Source organism: Haematobia irritans, chromosome 2 (genome assembly GCF_050003625.1).
Source record: "Haematobia irritans isolate KBUSLIRL chromosome 2, ASM5000362v1, whole genome shotgun sequence".
Lineage (NCBI taxonomy): Eukaryota > Metazoa > Arthropoda > Insecta > Diptera > Muscidae > Haematobia > Haematobia irritans.
In genome coordinates, this window is record NC_134398.1 from 217,426,259 (window position 1) to 217,440,400 (window position 14,142).

Genomic DNA, 14,142 nt, shown 5'->3' on the forward strand with positions numbered 1-14,142 from the left:
GAAAATTTTGTCAAAATTTTATTTCTGTAGGAAATTTCGTCAAAATTGTATTTCTATAGAAAATTTTGTCAAAATTTTATTTCTATATTAAATATTGTCCAAATTTTATTTCTATGGACAATTTTATTTCTATAGAAAATTTTGTCAAAGTTTTATTTCTATAGAAATTTGTGACAAAATTTTATTTCTATATATTTCCAAAACTTCATTCAAAACATTGCGTACCATTTGCCTTTACCTTATTAACCAATTTTTATTTGTTTTCTAAAATACACAAATTTTGTTTATAAATTAAATAAATTCATAGTATAGTATGCGTTAAATTTAGCTTAATATCTGTTTGACGAAAGCATTTCTAATCCATATGGAGTTCTCTATGAGTAGGGTAAGTAAGAGCTTTGGATAATTTTATTTTATATAAGCACATTTTTAATGTGTATATTGCAGTTTTTATATTCACACGCCATACATTCCTTTATATATAATTTGTAAGGTGAAAGCGAAACAAATATTTAAAAAAATGTAAATTTCACAATAACATATTAAACATATATTTAAATTTAGAAAAGTTGGGAAACATATAATGATGTGTGACAAATTTATTTCCTAAGATTTCCTTTACGAAAAGTGAGATTTTGTATTTATAAAAAGCTGAAATAAATTTAAAATAAATTAAATTACATTTGTATGTAATTTTTATTCTTGAGTTTGTAAATAGATTTATAAGCTATCATCTCTTCACAATGTCTCGAGTACATATAAACATGACCGATTTATTTCAAATTATGTCTTAAATAAACAATAGTACCGACCCCAATTAAAATCAAGTAAAAGTGAATCTGTAATTATATTGAGTGACAAAAAATCAGCACAAACAATCCAGATTAATCTAATCGATCTACCAATAAGAGCAAAGGGCAATAACTTGACTGTGTCGAGGAGGAAGAATCCATTACAAAAGGTTTACCTAATTGTTTGACTTTAGTTTATTTTGCATTTTTTATTTTTATTTTTTAATATATCAACCGGCATATTCGAGGTTCTATTTTTAGCCGTAAATAGTAATTTGTACTTGTCGTACATGTTTGTAATGTAAAGTCCATTCAATACGAGGTTGCTGATGTCCATATAAAAAAAATCAAGATTTTAATGAGAAAGATTGGAATTAAATACACAATCGGACTATAAATTGGCCCAAAAAAAATATTGTAGTTGTTTAAGAAAAAAAAAAAACAACAACAACAACGATTCACTTGTTCTAGCATTAAAATAAATTAATAAAGTATAGTAGATAAGACAATAACTTGTAGTTATTAAGTAATTATCATATTAAACATGTTTAATATATCATCTTGTGTCTTCCTATTATCCACAAACCATTTCTGAAGATGTGAGGACAATATTCTTAAAAGAAAACGTGATAATATGGTATTAAAAAAATAATATTTAAAAAAAACTTCAGCAATTTTCTCTATTGAAATAGCAAAACTGCAACTGCTGTTTCGATAAAACAAAAATGTTTACACTTATGGCGTTTTCTTTTCTTGTAAAAAATGCACACTTTTTTTGCATTTTGCCCGGAAAATGTACTCTTTAGGTTCTTTTCTAAAAAAAACAGGCAAAAGTGCGAAAAGGCTTCGAATTCTGTTGTGAAAATAGCGCCACGCATAGAGGCAAATTACGGGCATTTTCAGCACTGCCAACAAATGAGAGTGCTGCGATTGCCCTGTTTCCTTCTTTGAATTCTTTTCTGCCCGCTGAAATGATAGCATTTTTTTAGGTTTCTGGTAACATTTTAAAAATGCGCATTCTGTACAGACAAAATGAAGGCAAAGCACTTTTTTCAGAAAAGAAAACACCATTAGCAATGCAAAATTTCTGATTCATAAAAATAAGGCAGTAATATAATGGTATTTTAAAAAAATTTTTAAACTAATTTTAAGGAAAGTTTTGTCATTCGGTTGTTCCGTATTTAAATTTAAAGTTTATACGTGTGTTTCCTAGGCAACATCTCTTTTCTACCATAAGTATGTCTCAAATATATTTTGCCGTAAGTACATATATTTTTGGATCTGTTGGAAAGCATTTTGACTCTAAAAATATTATATGTTTGGGAGTATTTTCATTTTCGAAAACCATTTAAAAGTACATTGTTCTTAAATTAAAACATGCAATTTTCAAAAGACATTCTATTTTTATTGTCACAAAAAATCTAAGAAAAAAACAAGTAAGGAAAGTCTAAAGACGGGCGGGGCCGACTATATTATACCCTGCACCACTTTGTAGATCTAAATTTTCGATATATATATGTATTAGAAGTTTATGAAAATTAGAGTCATTTTTACAACTTTATGACTCTAATACAATAAAATACAAGGAAAATGTTGGTATTTTGACCATTTTTGTCGGAATCAGAAAATCATATATATGGAAGCTATATCTAAATCTGAACCGATTTCAACCAAATTTGGCACGCATAGCTACAATCTACTCCCTGTGCAAAATTTCAACTAAATCGGAGCAACAAATTGGCCTCTGTGGTCATATGAGTGTAAATCGGGAGCTATATCTAAATCTGAACGGATTTCAATCAAATTTGGCACACATGACTATATTACTAATTGTACACCTAGTGCAAAATTTCAACCAAATTGTGGCAAAACTCTGGCTTCTGGGGCCATATAAGTCCATATCGGGCGAAAAATATATATGGAAGCTGTATCTAAATCTGAACCGATTTCAATCAAATTTGGCACACATGACTATACTACCAATTGTACTCCTTGTGCAAAATTTCAAGCTAATCGGGATAAAACTCAGGCTTCTGGGTACATATAAGTGCATATCGGGCGAAAGATATATATGGGAGCTATATCTAAATCTGAATCGATTTCAACCAAATTTGGCACGCATAGCTGCAATGCTAAATCTACTCCCTGTGCAAAATTTCAACCAATTTGGGCCAAAACTCTGACTTTTAGGACCATATTAGTCCATATCGGGCGAAAGATATATATGGGAGCTATATCTAAATCTGAACCGATTTCAAGCAAATTTTGCACACTTGACTATACTAAGTGTTATGTTTGTACAAAATTTCAAGCAAATCGGTATAAAACTCTGGCTGCTGGGTCCATATTAGTGCATATCGGGCGAAAGATATATATGGGAGCTATATCTAAATCTGAAAATCAATAGGGTTCTATTCTGACCCAAATTAGGAACATGTGCTAAATTTGAAGGCGATTGGACTTAAATTGCGACCTAGACTTTGATCACAAAAATGTGTTCACAGACAGACGGACGGACGGACAGACGCACATGGTTATATCGACTCAGAGACCCACCCTGAGCATTATTGCCAAAGACACCATGTGCCTATCTCGTCTCCTTCTGGGTGTTACAAACATATGCACTAACTTATAATACCCTGTTCCACAGTGTGGCGCAGGGTATAAAAATACTTTATTAAAAAATTAATTTCATTTGCAATTTTTCAATTAATTCTCTAATTGATTCAATAAAAAGTGTTAATGATGTTGATTACAAAACTTAATTAAGTTTTCTAACTTATTAAATTAAAAATTTATTTTTTTACTTAAAAACGTAATAGAAAAAAATACTTTATTAAAAAAATTGATTCCATTAGCAATTTTTCAATTAATTCTTTAATTGATTCAATAAAAAGTGTTAGTTAATGATGTTGATTACAAAACTTAATTAAGTTTTTTAATTTATTCAATTAAAAATTTAATTTATGTTGATTGCACAACTCAATTATTTTTATACCCTGCGCCACACTGTGGAACAGGGTATTATAAGTTAGTGCATATGTTTGTAACACCCAGAAGGAGACGAGATAGACACATGGTGTCTTTGGCAATAATGCTCAGGGTGGATCCCTGAGTCGATATAACCATGTCCGTCTGTCCGTCTGTCCGTCCGTCCGTCCGTCTGTCTGTGAACACATTTTTGTGATCAAAGTCTAGGTCGCAATTTAAGTCCAATCGCCTTCAAATTTGGCACATGTTCCTAATTTGGGTCAGAATAGAACCCTATTGATTTTGGAAGAAATCGGTTCAGATTTAGATATAGCTCCCATATATATTTTCGCCCGATATGGACTAATATGGTCCTAAAAGCCAGAGTTTTAGCCCAATTTGGTTGAACTTTTGCACAGGGAGTAGATTTAGTATTGTAGCTATGCGTGCCAAATTTGGTTGAAATCGATTCAGATTTAGATATAGCTCACATATATATCTTTCGCCCGATATGGGTTAATATGGTCCTAGAAGCCAGAGTTTTGGCCCAATTTGTTTGAAATTTTGAACTAGGAGTACAATTAGTAGTGCAGTTAACTGTGCAAAATTTGATTGAAATCGGTTCAGATTTAGATATAGCTCCCATATATATCTTTCGCCCGATATGGACTAATATGGTTCTAATAGCTAGAGTTTTTGCCCAATTTGGTTGAAATTTTGCACAGGGAGTAGATTTAGCATTGTAGATATGCGTGCCAAATTTGATTGAAATTGGTTCAGATTTATATATAGCTCCCATATATAGCTTTCGCCCGATTTACACTCATATGACCACAGTGGCCAATCTTACACTCCGATTTAATTGAAAATTTGCACAGGGAGTAGAATTAGCATTATAGCTATGCGTGCCAAATTTGGTTGTAATCGGTTCTAATGTAGATATATCTCCCATATATACCTTTCGCCCGATTTACACTCATATGACCACAGAGGCCAATTTTTGACTCCTATTTAGTTGAAATTATGCACAGGAAGTAGAATTATCATTGTAGCTATGCGTGCCAAATTTGGTTGAAATCGGTTCAGATTTAGATGTATCTCCCATATATAGCTTTCGCCCGATTTACACTCATATGACCACAGAGGCCAATTTTTTGCTCCGATTTAATTGAAATTTTGCACAGGGAGTAGAATTAGCATTGTAGCTATGCTGCCAAATTTGGTTGAAATCGGTTCAGATTTAGATATATCTCCGATATATATGTTTTTCTGATTTCGATTTAGTTGAAATTTTGCACAGGGAGTAGAATTATCATTGTAGCTATGCTGCCAAATGTGGTTGAAATCGGTTCAGATTTAGATATATCTCCCATATATATGTTTTTCTGATTTCGACAAAAATGGTCAAAATACCAACATTTTCCTTGTAACATCGCCACTGCTTAGTCGAAAAGTTGTAAATATGACTCTAATTTTCCTAAACTTCTAATACATATATATCGAGCGATAAATCATAAATAAACTTTTGCGAAGTTTCCTTAAAATTGCTTCAGATTTAAATGTTTCCCATATTTGTTTACTAACATTGTGTTCCACCCTAGTGCATTAGCCGACTTAAATTTTGAGTCTAAAGAGTTTGTAGAAGTCTATAAAATTCTGTCCAAATTGAGTGATATTTAAATGTATGTATTTGCGACAAACCTTTATATATAGCACACAACACATTTGACGGATGTGATATGGTATCGAAAATTTAGATCTACAAAGTGGTGCAGGGTATAATATAGTCGGCCCCGACCGACTATACTATTTTCGTAACTATTTTCAATCATTTTCTCATACGACCTACGACCATTTTCATGTAACTCTGTTAGACTTTAACTGCCAGTTAGCAGAAAGTAAATTGCAAATTTATTTTCTCCGATTAGCTTTAACTGGACAATGTTCAACAATTGAAATTTGCTTGTTTTAACGTTTATGAAATATAGAAAGTAAAATGTTTTGATGTCACTTGTCCACACCATTTTACTGATAATACAAAAACTAATCATGTTTAAAAAAAATATATAAGAATAGTTATTGTAGACATCATTGGCTCTCGCTACTAATGATGTATACAGGGTGGCTAATATCTAATGTAAGAAAGGATTTTTTTATTTTTTTAATTTATTATTCAAAAATAAAAATGTCGTAAATAACATTACATTTTAAAATCATTTTAGATTTTTTTGAAATAGCTACTTTATGGTCTTCAATTGGCCGACAAAGCCGTTACATGGTGTAAGAAAGTCGCTCTGTGGTAATATGACCCATCCCGGTGAAGCGCCGGGATCGAAAGTTTGGTTTTATTTTAGTGCCTTACTCTCCAAAATGCTCAATAGTCCAACCGATTGAGATGCGGTGATTTTTGAGGCTATTGTGTGGTAATAATGAAGCGAGTTACCTCCTTTTTAATTTATTTTCGTTTGACGCATGGTGAGTGCGATGATGCTGTGTCCTGTTGGAATGTCCATGGAATGTTCTTTCGAAACTTTTAATTAATTTTTTTGGTTCAATTAAAAATATAATTTATTTTGGTCGAAAAACTCAATTAATTTTTTAATTGAGGCAATCAACTGTTTAATGTATTATTGTTTGTTTATTTATAATTATTTTTTATTATAAATAATTTTACAAAGATTTTCATATTGATATTTCCGATTATAATTATAGTTGAATTTTTCTTCAGATTTGTGTTAAAATTCATTGAACCATTGAAAAGTATGGAAATATTTTTTTTTATTCAATTGTAATTTTAATTGGGAAATTAATATTTTCTCTAAAATTTTTCAATCATTTTAATGGCATCAGTTAATTTTTCAATTAATTATGTTTTCAATATGTTAATTGAAAATATTGTGATTTTTTCTGTGTAGTTTCGTTCGGTATCTCACGAATAAATATTTCAATGATGTCTTCCAATCAGGGTTGATACAGTTGACACTTTTTTGCTTTTTTGGATACATTTCAACTGCGAAAAGCACCGTGGCACGACTTCGAGCCATTTGGTACACGGATGAAAAAGACTGTTTTTCATATATTTGGCTATAAATATTATATGTTTGGAACACAAATTTTTAAACACAATATTTTTGAGTGCAAGCATATAATGTTCATAAACTAGCATAACATGTTTGGGACATATATGTTAATATGTTAGAACATATTATGTTTGGGACATAAAATGTTTGTAAATATAATATGCTTGGATGCAAACATATATTAATTTAGAAATAACCTATAAACATATATGTGTTTAGTAGCTTGGAGCGCTATTTAACAGGGAGCGATATTGAATTAAGTTGGTGGTTGTTGCTTGTTATTACCTCTGCTTGTTATTAAATCGCTTCTGTAACATATACTCCCAAACATATTTTGCTTCAAGCATATACATTTTTGGGTATTGCCCAAACATTTATATGTTTGATCTCTTCCAATATATAATATGTTTGAAAGCATATTGGTCTAAACAATATATGTTTGGGTAGTCTAAGTTCCAAACATTTTGTATTTTTGCATCCAAATTCAATAATGTTGTCTTCCAAAAAACAATATGTTATTTTGTGAACATATAATATGTTTGGAAACATTTTGCACCCAAAAATATTATATGCTTTAAAAAATTCTCCCAAACAATATTGTGCTCAAAATTTTATTTATTTATTTATATATTTACAATCATAATGAATTATGAAAATAAACAGGTAATATAGGTGCTAACAACATAGGTTTTCGACCTGAATGCTCAAAATTTTGTTTCTGCCTAATTGTATATTCCCCCACATCTTTCTCAATTCCAAGACATTTTTTAGTTCTTAGCACCTTTTTCTGTAATACAAACATTGTAGAAGAAATTTTAAATTTTTTTATTTTAATTTTACCTTTTGCCGGACGAGGATTCGAACAGCGGACCACACAGTTTGTAAGGATCAAAGAAGTAGCTGATCAATTGCCCAAGGAAAAATAAAATGTAAATTTTGTAATAACAAGCAACAACCACCAACTTAATTCAATATCGCTCCCTGTTAAATAGCGCTCCAAGCTACTAAACACATATATGTTTATAGACTATTTCTAAATTAATATATGTTTGCATCCAAGCATATTATATTTACAAACATTTTATGTCCCAAACATAATATGTTCTAACATATTAACATATATGTCCCAAACATGTTATGCTAGTTTATGAACATTATATGCTTGCACTCAAAAATATTGTGTTTAAAAATTTGTGTTCCAAACATATAATGTTTATAGCCAAACATATGGAAAACAGTCTTTTTCATCCGTGCATATAGCAAAATGCAGAACAAAAAACAGATACAATTTTTCAATTACACTTTCCTTTTTTGTGTTCACTAAAACCACGAGCCACTTCTGAATAAATAAATTAACAGAAAACACAGTAATTCCGTATTCTCCGTCCATTCCAAGAAACAATTAACACACGACAGACGCGCAAAATGAAAATCGTGTGTACCTGCTCAATGTTTTTATAAAATTATTTTCGCTGCAAAAAAATTAAATGGTCACGAAAATAATGTACATGGTCTTTATGGCCATGTAAAGGTTCTAGACATGTCTATACTTAACCTATAAAAATACTTCTTTCCCTGTAAAAAAGTAAAAAAATTGAATGGTCAGGTACATGATTTTCCCGACCATTTAATGGTCTCAAATTCTATCATTTAAATGATAGAACATGTTTGTGGTATTTGAGAACCATTCAAATGCTTATTGCCACCATACATTTTTCTCCGCTCGAAAATTATTTTTACAAAGACAAAATACATGGTTGTCGCGGCAATTACATGCTCTAAATAAGCATTAAATGAATGCGGCAACCATGTCCAAACATGGTTTTTCTGTGCGTGTATGTGCTAAGAAGTTTCAATTCTTAGGAATGTTCACAATTTTCGGTTTTAGTCCCCAAATTTTCCCTATTGCCTTTTGCACGAGTACAGGGTAAACGTGGCTTTTCTCGTCCTTTCTTAGCTTTAACCCAATAAACACAAACGTTTGAAAAATGCTAAATTTCAACAATTTTTCAAACATTTTTTCAAAGGATTAGGGTAATATTCAAGTTGAAAAATTGTTGAGAAAATCGCGTTCTCAACAAAAAACAGACATTACCCTCAACAGTGAAATTCAACACATTAGCAATAATATCTCAAGTGTTATCCTCAAATTGAAATGCATCGCTACTCAATAATTTGTCAAACAATTTTCGATGCGAGTCAAATTCAAAATTAACATCGTTGCAAATACTTTTCAACCTAAATTTGTATAAATGATATCCCCGCTTCAAATTGAAAGTCAAAGCCAAAATTCTATGAATTTTGTATAATTTATTCATTTTCATCAAAATAAAATATATAATAATACACTACACTACATAATACACTACAATACCAATTGATAAATAATAATCTTATTAAACATATCAACAAATAAGAACAAAAAAAACAAACAACAAAACTTTAAATATCTTAAACATTATTAGTAAACACTTTTGCATTGATAATTCGTTTTCCTTCCTTTTGGTGTCATAAAACAGCATTAAAATTTATTAACATGCGGGCAATTTGAAATTAGGAACGTACTGGACCGCGTGTTAGAATTGATTTCCAGCAGAAGGAATTCACAAAATATCCATTTTAAACTGATAATAGCATATGAATTAAACTGACGATGTGATCCCCTTTTTCATCCAGAAGTTGTTGATTTCAACAATTTGTTGTTTTTAACAATTTTAATTGGTTGCACTTGTAATGTTTCTGGAAACTTTTTCTTGTCGATAAGCCACTCATTTTTCATTGGTCAGCTTCTTAATGTTTGCAAGAATGTAGCATCCAAAGATTTTGGTTTTCTGCAAAGAGATTTAAATTTAGTGACTTCTCTAAAGTGTTGATTTAATTTTTCATATTGACGTACCAATTATTATAAACTATTTGAAACAGTTCCAGTTAATTGTCCACCATTTTTTCACCGGTCAGCTTATTAATGTTTTCAAAAACGTAGAATCCATAATTTTAGTTTTCTGCAAAGAGATATACATTTAGTGACTTCCTTAAAGTTTTATTTCATTTTTTATTTTCACTTACCTATTTTTATAAACTATTTGGTTATTTGTCTAAAATTTTCCATTTGTTTTATTTCTTGCAATTGACCACGAACTTCGTTGCACAAATAAGTATTGAAAACCACATGGTTTTTTCGTTGCATTTTAGGGTAGTGTTTTGTCAAAGTTTTCTCATATTATCTTCAACAACTTTTCAAAGATTTCGTCAACATTTTGGCAAATTGAAAGTAATTCGCAAACAATTTGAAGATGTATTGAAGATGAGCTATTTCAAGTCAAGTTGAATTTATGTTGAAAATTATATTTACCATCAAACTGAAAAGTTGTTGCATTTGAAAAACGCTCATCCTGTGTTTATTGGGAACCCTCTAATGCCCAATCCCGCCTTTGGGCGGGCTTTTTAAAATAAGGAAGCTTTTAGTAAAACACAGCTTAAGACAACAAAAATGGGTAAAATAAAAAGAAAACTTAGTAAAATCTGTTCAAGAGGCCTTGCAGCATATACTGAATTTTACCGCATAAATTTTTCTTGTATCGTTTTCTTGCTTTTGTGCCGTTAACATTGAATGTTTAATCAGCCGGCAAAAAGTTGAGGCATTAGTGGGTTAAGTTCAGTCTCCTGTCCAATATAAACTGTGACAAAACTCACAGTTTGTGACAAGCCAATCCTGCTTCGCCTTGCAATAACTCCAATGTCACGCGTGTTGTGTTGGGCACGGTAGCGCTCACCATTCACAGTTACGTTATGATTCGCATCTTATTTGAAGAAGTACGATCAAATGATGCCACCAGCCCATAAACAGCACCGAACTGTAATTTTTGCAATGTTTCTGGTTGATCTTCACTCTTTATATTACGCTTGAATTCAATCACGTAAAACTTGTTTTCTAAATGCTAATAGATCGAAATTCTTTTGTAAGCTTGTAATCAAAAAAATGTCACTGGAATAAATTCGGACTAGTAGTTTAGATATGATAATAACCTAAAGTTGGTTGCAATACATATCACCCACCCTGTACTATGTATATATATCTTCTTAATGCTGTGAAAGAAACAAAAGAAGCAACAAATAAATGATAATGCTGGAAAGGCAATGTGCATTGACTGACTATCAAATGCTGTCTGCCGTTTGTGTTGTTGTTTGTGCTCAAAAGCAGAGAAACGGAAATGATTGAAAGGTTAGGTCAACGGCTGTTGTTATTGTTGTTTACAAATCGAAGCCCAACGAAACGATGTGAAATTGAAACATAGACCCTATTATGCATACGATAACGACCAAATGATGGTATTGAGAGACTAAAGCACATTGAAAAAAGCCGGTTGCCGGCGAAGGCGGTGAACAAGCAAATGACGGCGGCATTGTGTATTTGTTGTATAAATCAAAGTTAATGTAAAAAAATAAAACAAAAAAAATCATGAGCATAAAAAAATATATTGAGAGTTTTTTATGTTGTTGTTATAATTAAATAAAAAAAAACATCGAACGTTTTAACATTGACGTTGTTTGCAAAAATGTTGGTCGCTATGTGAAACACGTGAATGCGAAGAAAATATTTCGCACTACCTAAGATCAATCGATCGTCTAACTTTGAATTAAAACATACAAATCGGGTCGCTTTAAAATCGCATTGACAATCATTCGATTTTTTTTGTCGTTCCCACTACGGTTGCAACTGTTTTTATTTTTTGTTTATTTTCTGTGATCTAATTTGTAAATCTGCAATTCGCACTAGGTATCGGTCCCCCCAGATTATTTAGTACACACTTATAATTTAATCGAAACGTCATAACTTTGTACTTGTTTTTATTATTAAATAATTCATATTTGTGAATTTTTTCTGATGAACGCCTTAAGACTTCCTGAGATCTAGCTACCAGCCATAATGTCTATAAATGCAATTGTCAGTTTAGGAACATGTTTCAGTTGATAATCAATGTTAGAATATAATACAAGTTACTACTGAATTGTTATGGCCAACGGAAGCAAATAGCAAGCAGCAGTTACAATCGCACGATTTAAAAATAATATCAATTAATTAAAGAAGATCTATTTTTAAATTAAAAAAAAAATAAATATACATATATATATAAAATATCTAAAATTGAATATTTAATGGATTACCAAATGAAATAAAATTCAAAAAAAAAAAAACAAATAAAAAAAATAAATGACCTTTATATTAATATCTAAACATACGTTAAAGTGAAGTGAGTGTTGATTTTGACCCAAATATTTTAGTCTAATTTCAAGTAAGTTTTTTGTTTTAATCTAAAAATGTTTTCGTTTATTATATAATTAAGCAAAAACATAGTTATTTATATATACTTAAGACATTTTAAACACATACCCGTATCAAAAAAATAAAATTCAGTATTTCAAAGAATTTTCAAATGTAAAAAATATTTAACAAAAAAAAATATTATAATAATTAATGGCCTTTATATAAATTCTAACTAAATGAAATAAAATTATACAAAAAAAAAAAAACTTATAATAAATGTCCTTTACATTAAAATCTAAACATACGTTAAAGTGAAGTGAGTGTTGATTCTGACCCAAATATTTTAGTCTAACTTCAAGGTTTTTTTAATCTAAACTTCTTTTCGTTTAATATATAATTAAGCAAAAACAAAGTTTTTTATACATATTTAAGACATTTTAAATATATACAAGTGTAAAAAAAAATAATTTAGTATTTCAAAGAATTTTCAAATGTAAAAAATATTTAACACAAAAAAAAAATATTATAATAATTAATGGTCTTTATATAAATTCTAACTAAATGAAATAAAATTATACAAAACAAAAACTTATAGTAAATTACCTTTATATTAAAATCTAAACATACATTAAAGTGAAGTGAGTGATTGACCCAAATATTTCAGTCTAATTTCAAGTAAGTTTTTTTTTAATCTAAAAATGTTTTTGTTTAATATATAATTAAGCAAATACAAAGTTATTTATATATATTTAAGGCATTTTAAACACATACACGTATTAAAAAAATATAATTTAGTATTTCAAAGAATTTTCAAATGTAAAAAATATTTAACACAAAAAAAATATTATAATAATTAATGGTCTTTATATAAATTCTAACTAAATGATATAAAATTATACAAAACAAAAACTTATAATAAATTACCTTTATATTAAAATCTAAACATACGTTAAAGTAAAGTGAGTGTTAATTTTGACCCAAATATTTTATTCTAATTTCAAGTTTTTTTTTAATCTAAAAATGTTTTTGCTTAATATATAATTAAGCAAAAACAAAGTTTTTATTTATATATTTAAGACATTTTAAATACATACACGTATCAAAAAAAATAAAATTTAGTATTTCAAAGAATTTTCAAATGTAAAATATATTTAACCAAAAAAAAAAAACAAAAAAAAAAACAAATATAATAATAATTAATGGCCTTTATATAAATTCTAACTAAATGAAATAAAATTATACCAAAAAAACTTATAATAAATGACCTTTATATAAAAATCTAAACATACGTTAAAGTGAAGTGAGTGTTGATTTTTACCAGAATATTTTAATCTAATATCAAGTAAGTTTTTTTTAATCTAAAATTTTTTTCGTTTAATATATAATTAAGCAAAAACAAAGTTTTTATTTATATATTTAAGACATTTTAAATACATACACGTATCAAAAAAAATAAAATTTAGTATTTCAAAGAATTTTCAAATGTAAAAAATATTTAACCAAAAAAAAAATATAATAATAATTAATGACCTTTATATAAATTCTAACTAAATGAAATAAAATTATACCAAAAAACTTATAATAAATGACCTTTATATAAAAATCTAAACATACGTTAAAGTGAAGTGAGTGTTGATTTTTACCCGAATATTTTAATCTAATTTCAAGTAAGTTTTTTTTAAATCTAAACATCTTTTCGTTTAATATAAAATTAAGCAAAAACAAAGTTTTTATATATATATATTTAAGACATTTTAAACACATACACGTATAAAAAAAAATAATTTAGTATTTCAAAGAATTTTCAAATGTAAAAAATATTTAACAAAAAAATATAATAATAATTAATGGCCTTTATATAAATTCTAACTAAATGAAATAAAATTATACCAAAAAACTTACAATAAATGACCTTTATATTAAAATCTAAACATATGTTAAAGTGAAGTGAGTATTGATTTTGACCCAAATATTTTAGTCTAATTACAAGTAAGTTTTTTTTAATCTAAACATCTTTTCGTTTAATATATAATTA

At 28.8% G+C, this 14,142-nt stretch overlaps 1 protein-coding gene and 1 long non-coding RNA gene across 5 annotated transcripts in view; one reads left to right on the forward strand and one right to left on the reverse strand.

Annotated features, from left to right (window-relative positions):
• Positions 1-9,131: 9,131 nt before the first annotated feature.
• Positions 9,132-9,845, reverse strand: LOC142225244 (uncharacterized). Its single transcript, XR_012719218.1, has 2 exons — positions 9,738-9,845; positions 9,132-9,672 (listed from the first exon to the last, which is right to left on the reverse strand). It is a non-coding gene; the product is annotated as an uncharacterized LOC142225244 (long non-coding RNA).
• Positions 9,846-11,799: 1,954 nt separating this feature from the next.
• LOC142227091 (protein peste-like) overlaps positions 11,800-14,142 on the forward strand; it is a 71,216-nt gene continuing 68,873 nt past the window's right edge. For 2 of the 4 annotated variants that reach the window (XM_075297421.1, XM_075297422.1), the window contains exon 1: positions 11,800-12,135. The gene's annotated coding sequence lies outside the window, so the exon portion shown is untranslated. The remainder of the gene's footprint in view (positions 12,136-14,142) is intronic. The other 2 variants (XM_075297425.1, XM_075297426.1) reach the window with 1 other exon arrangement.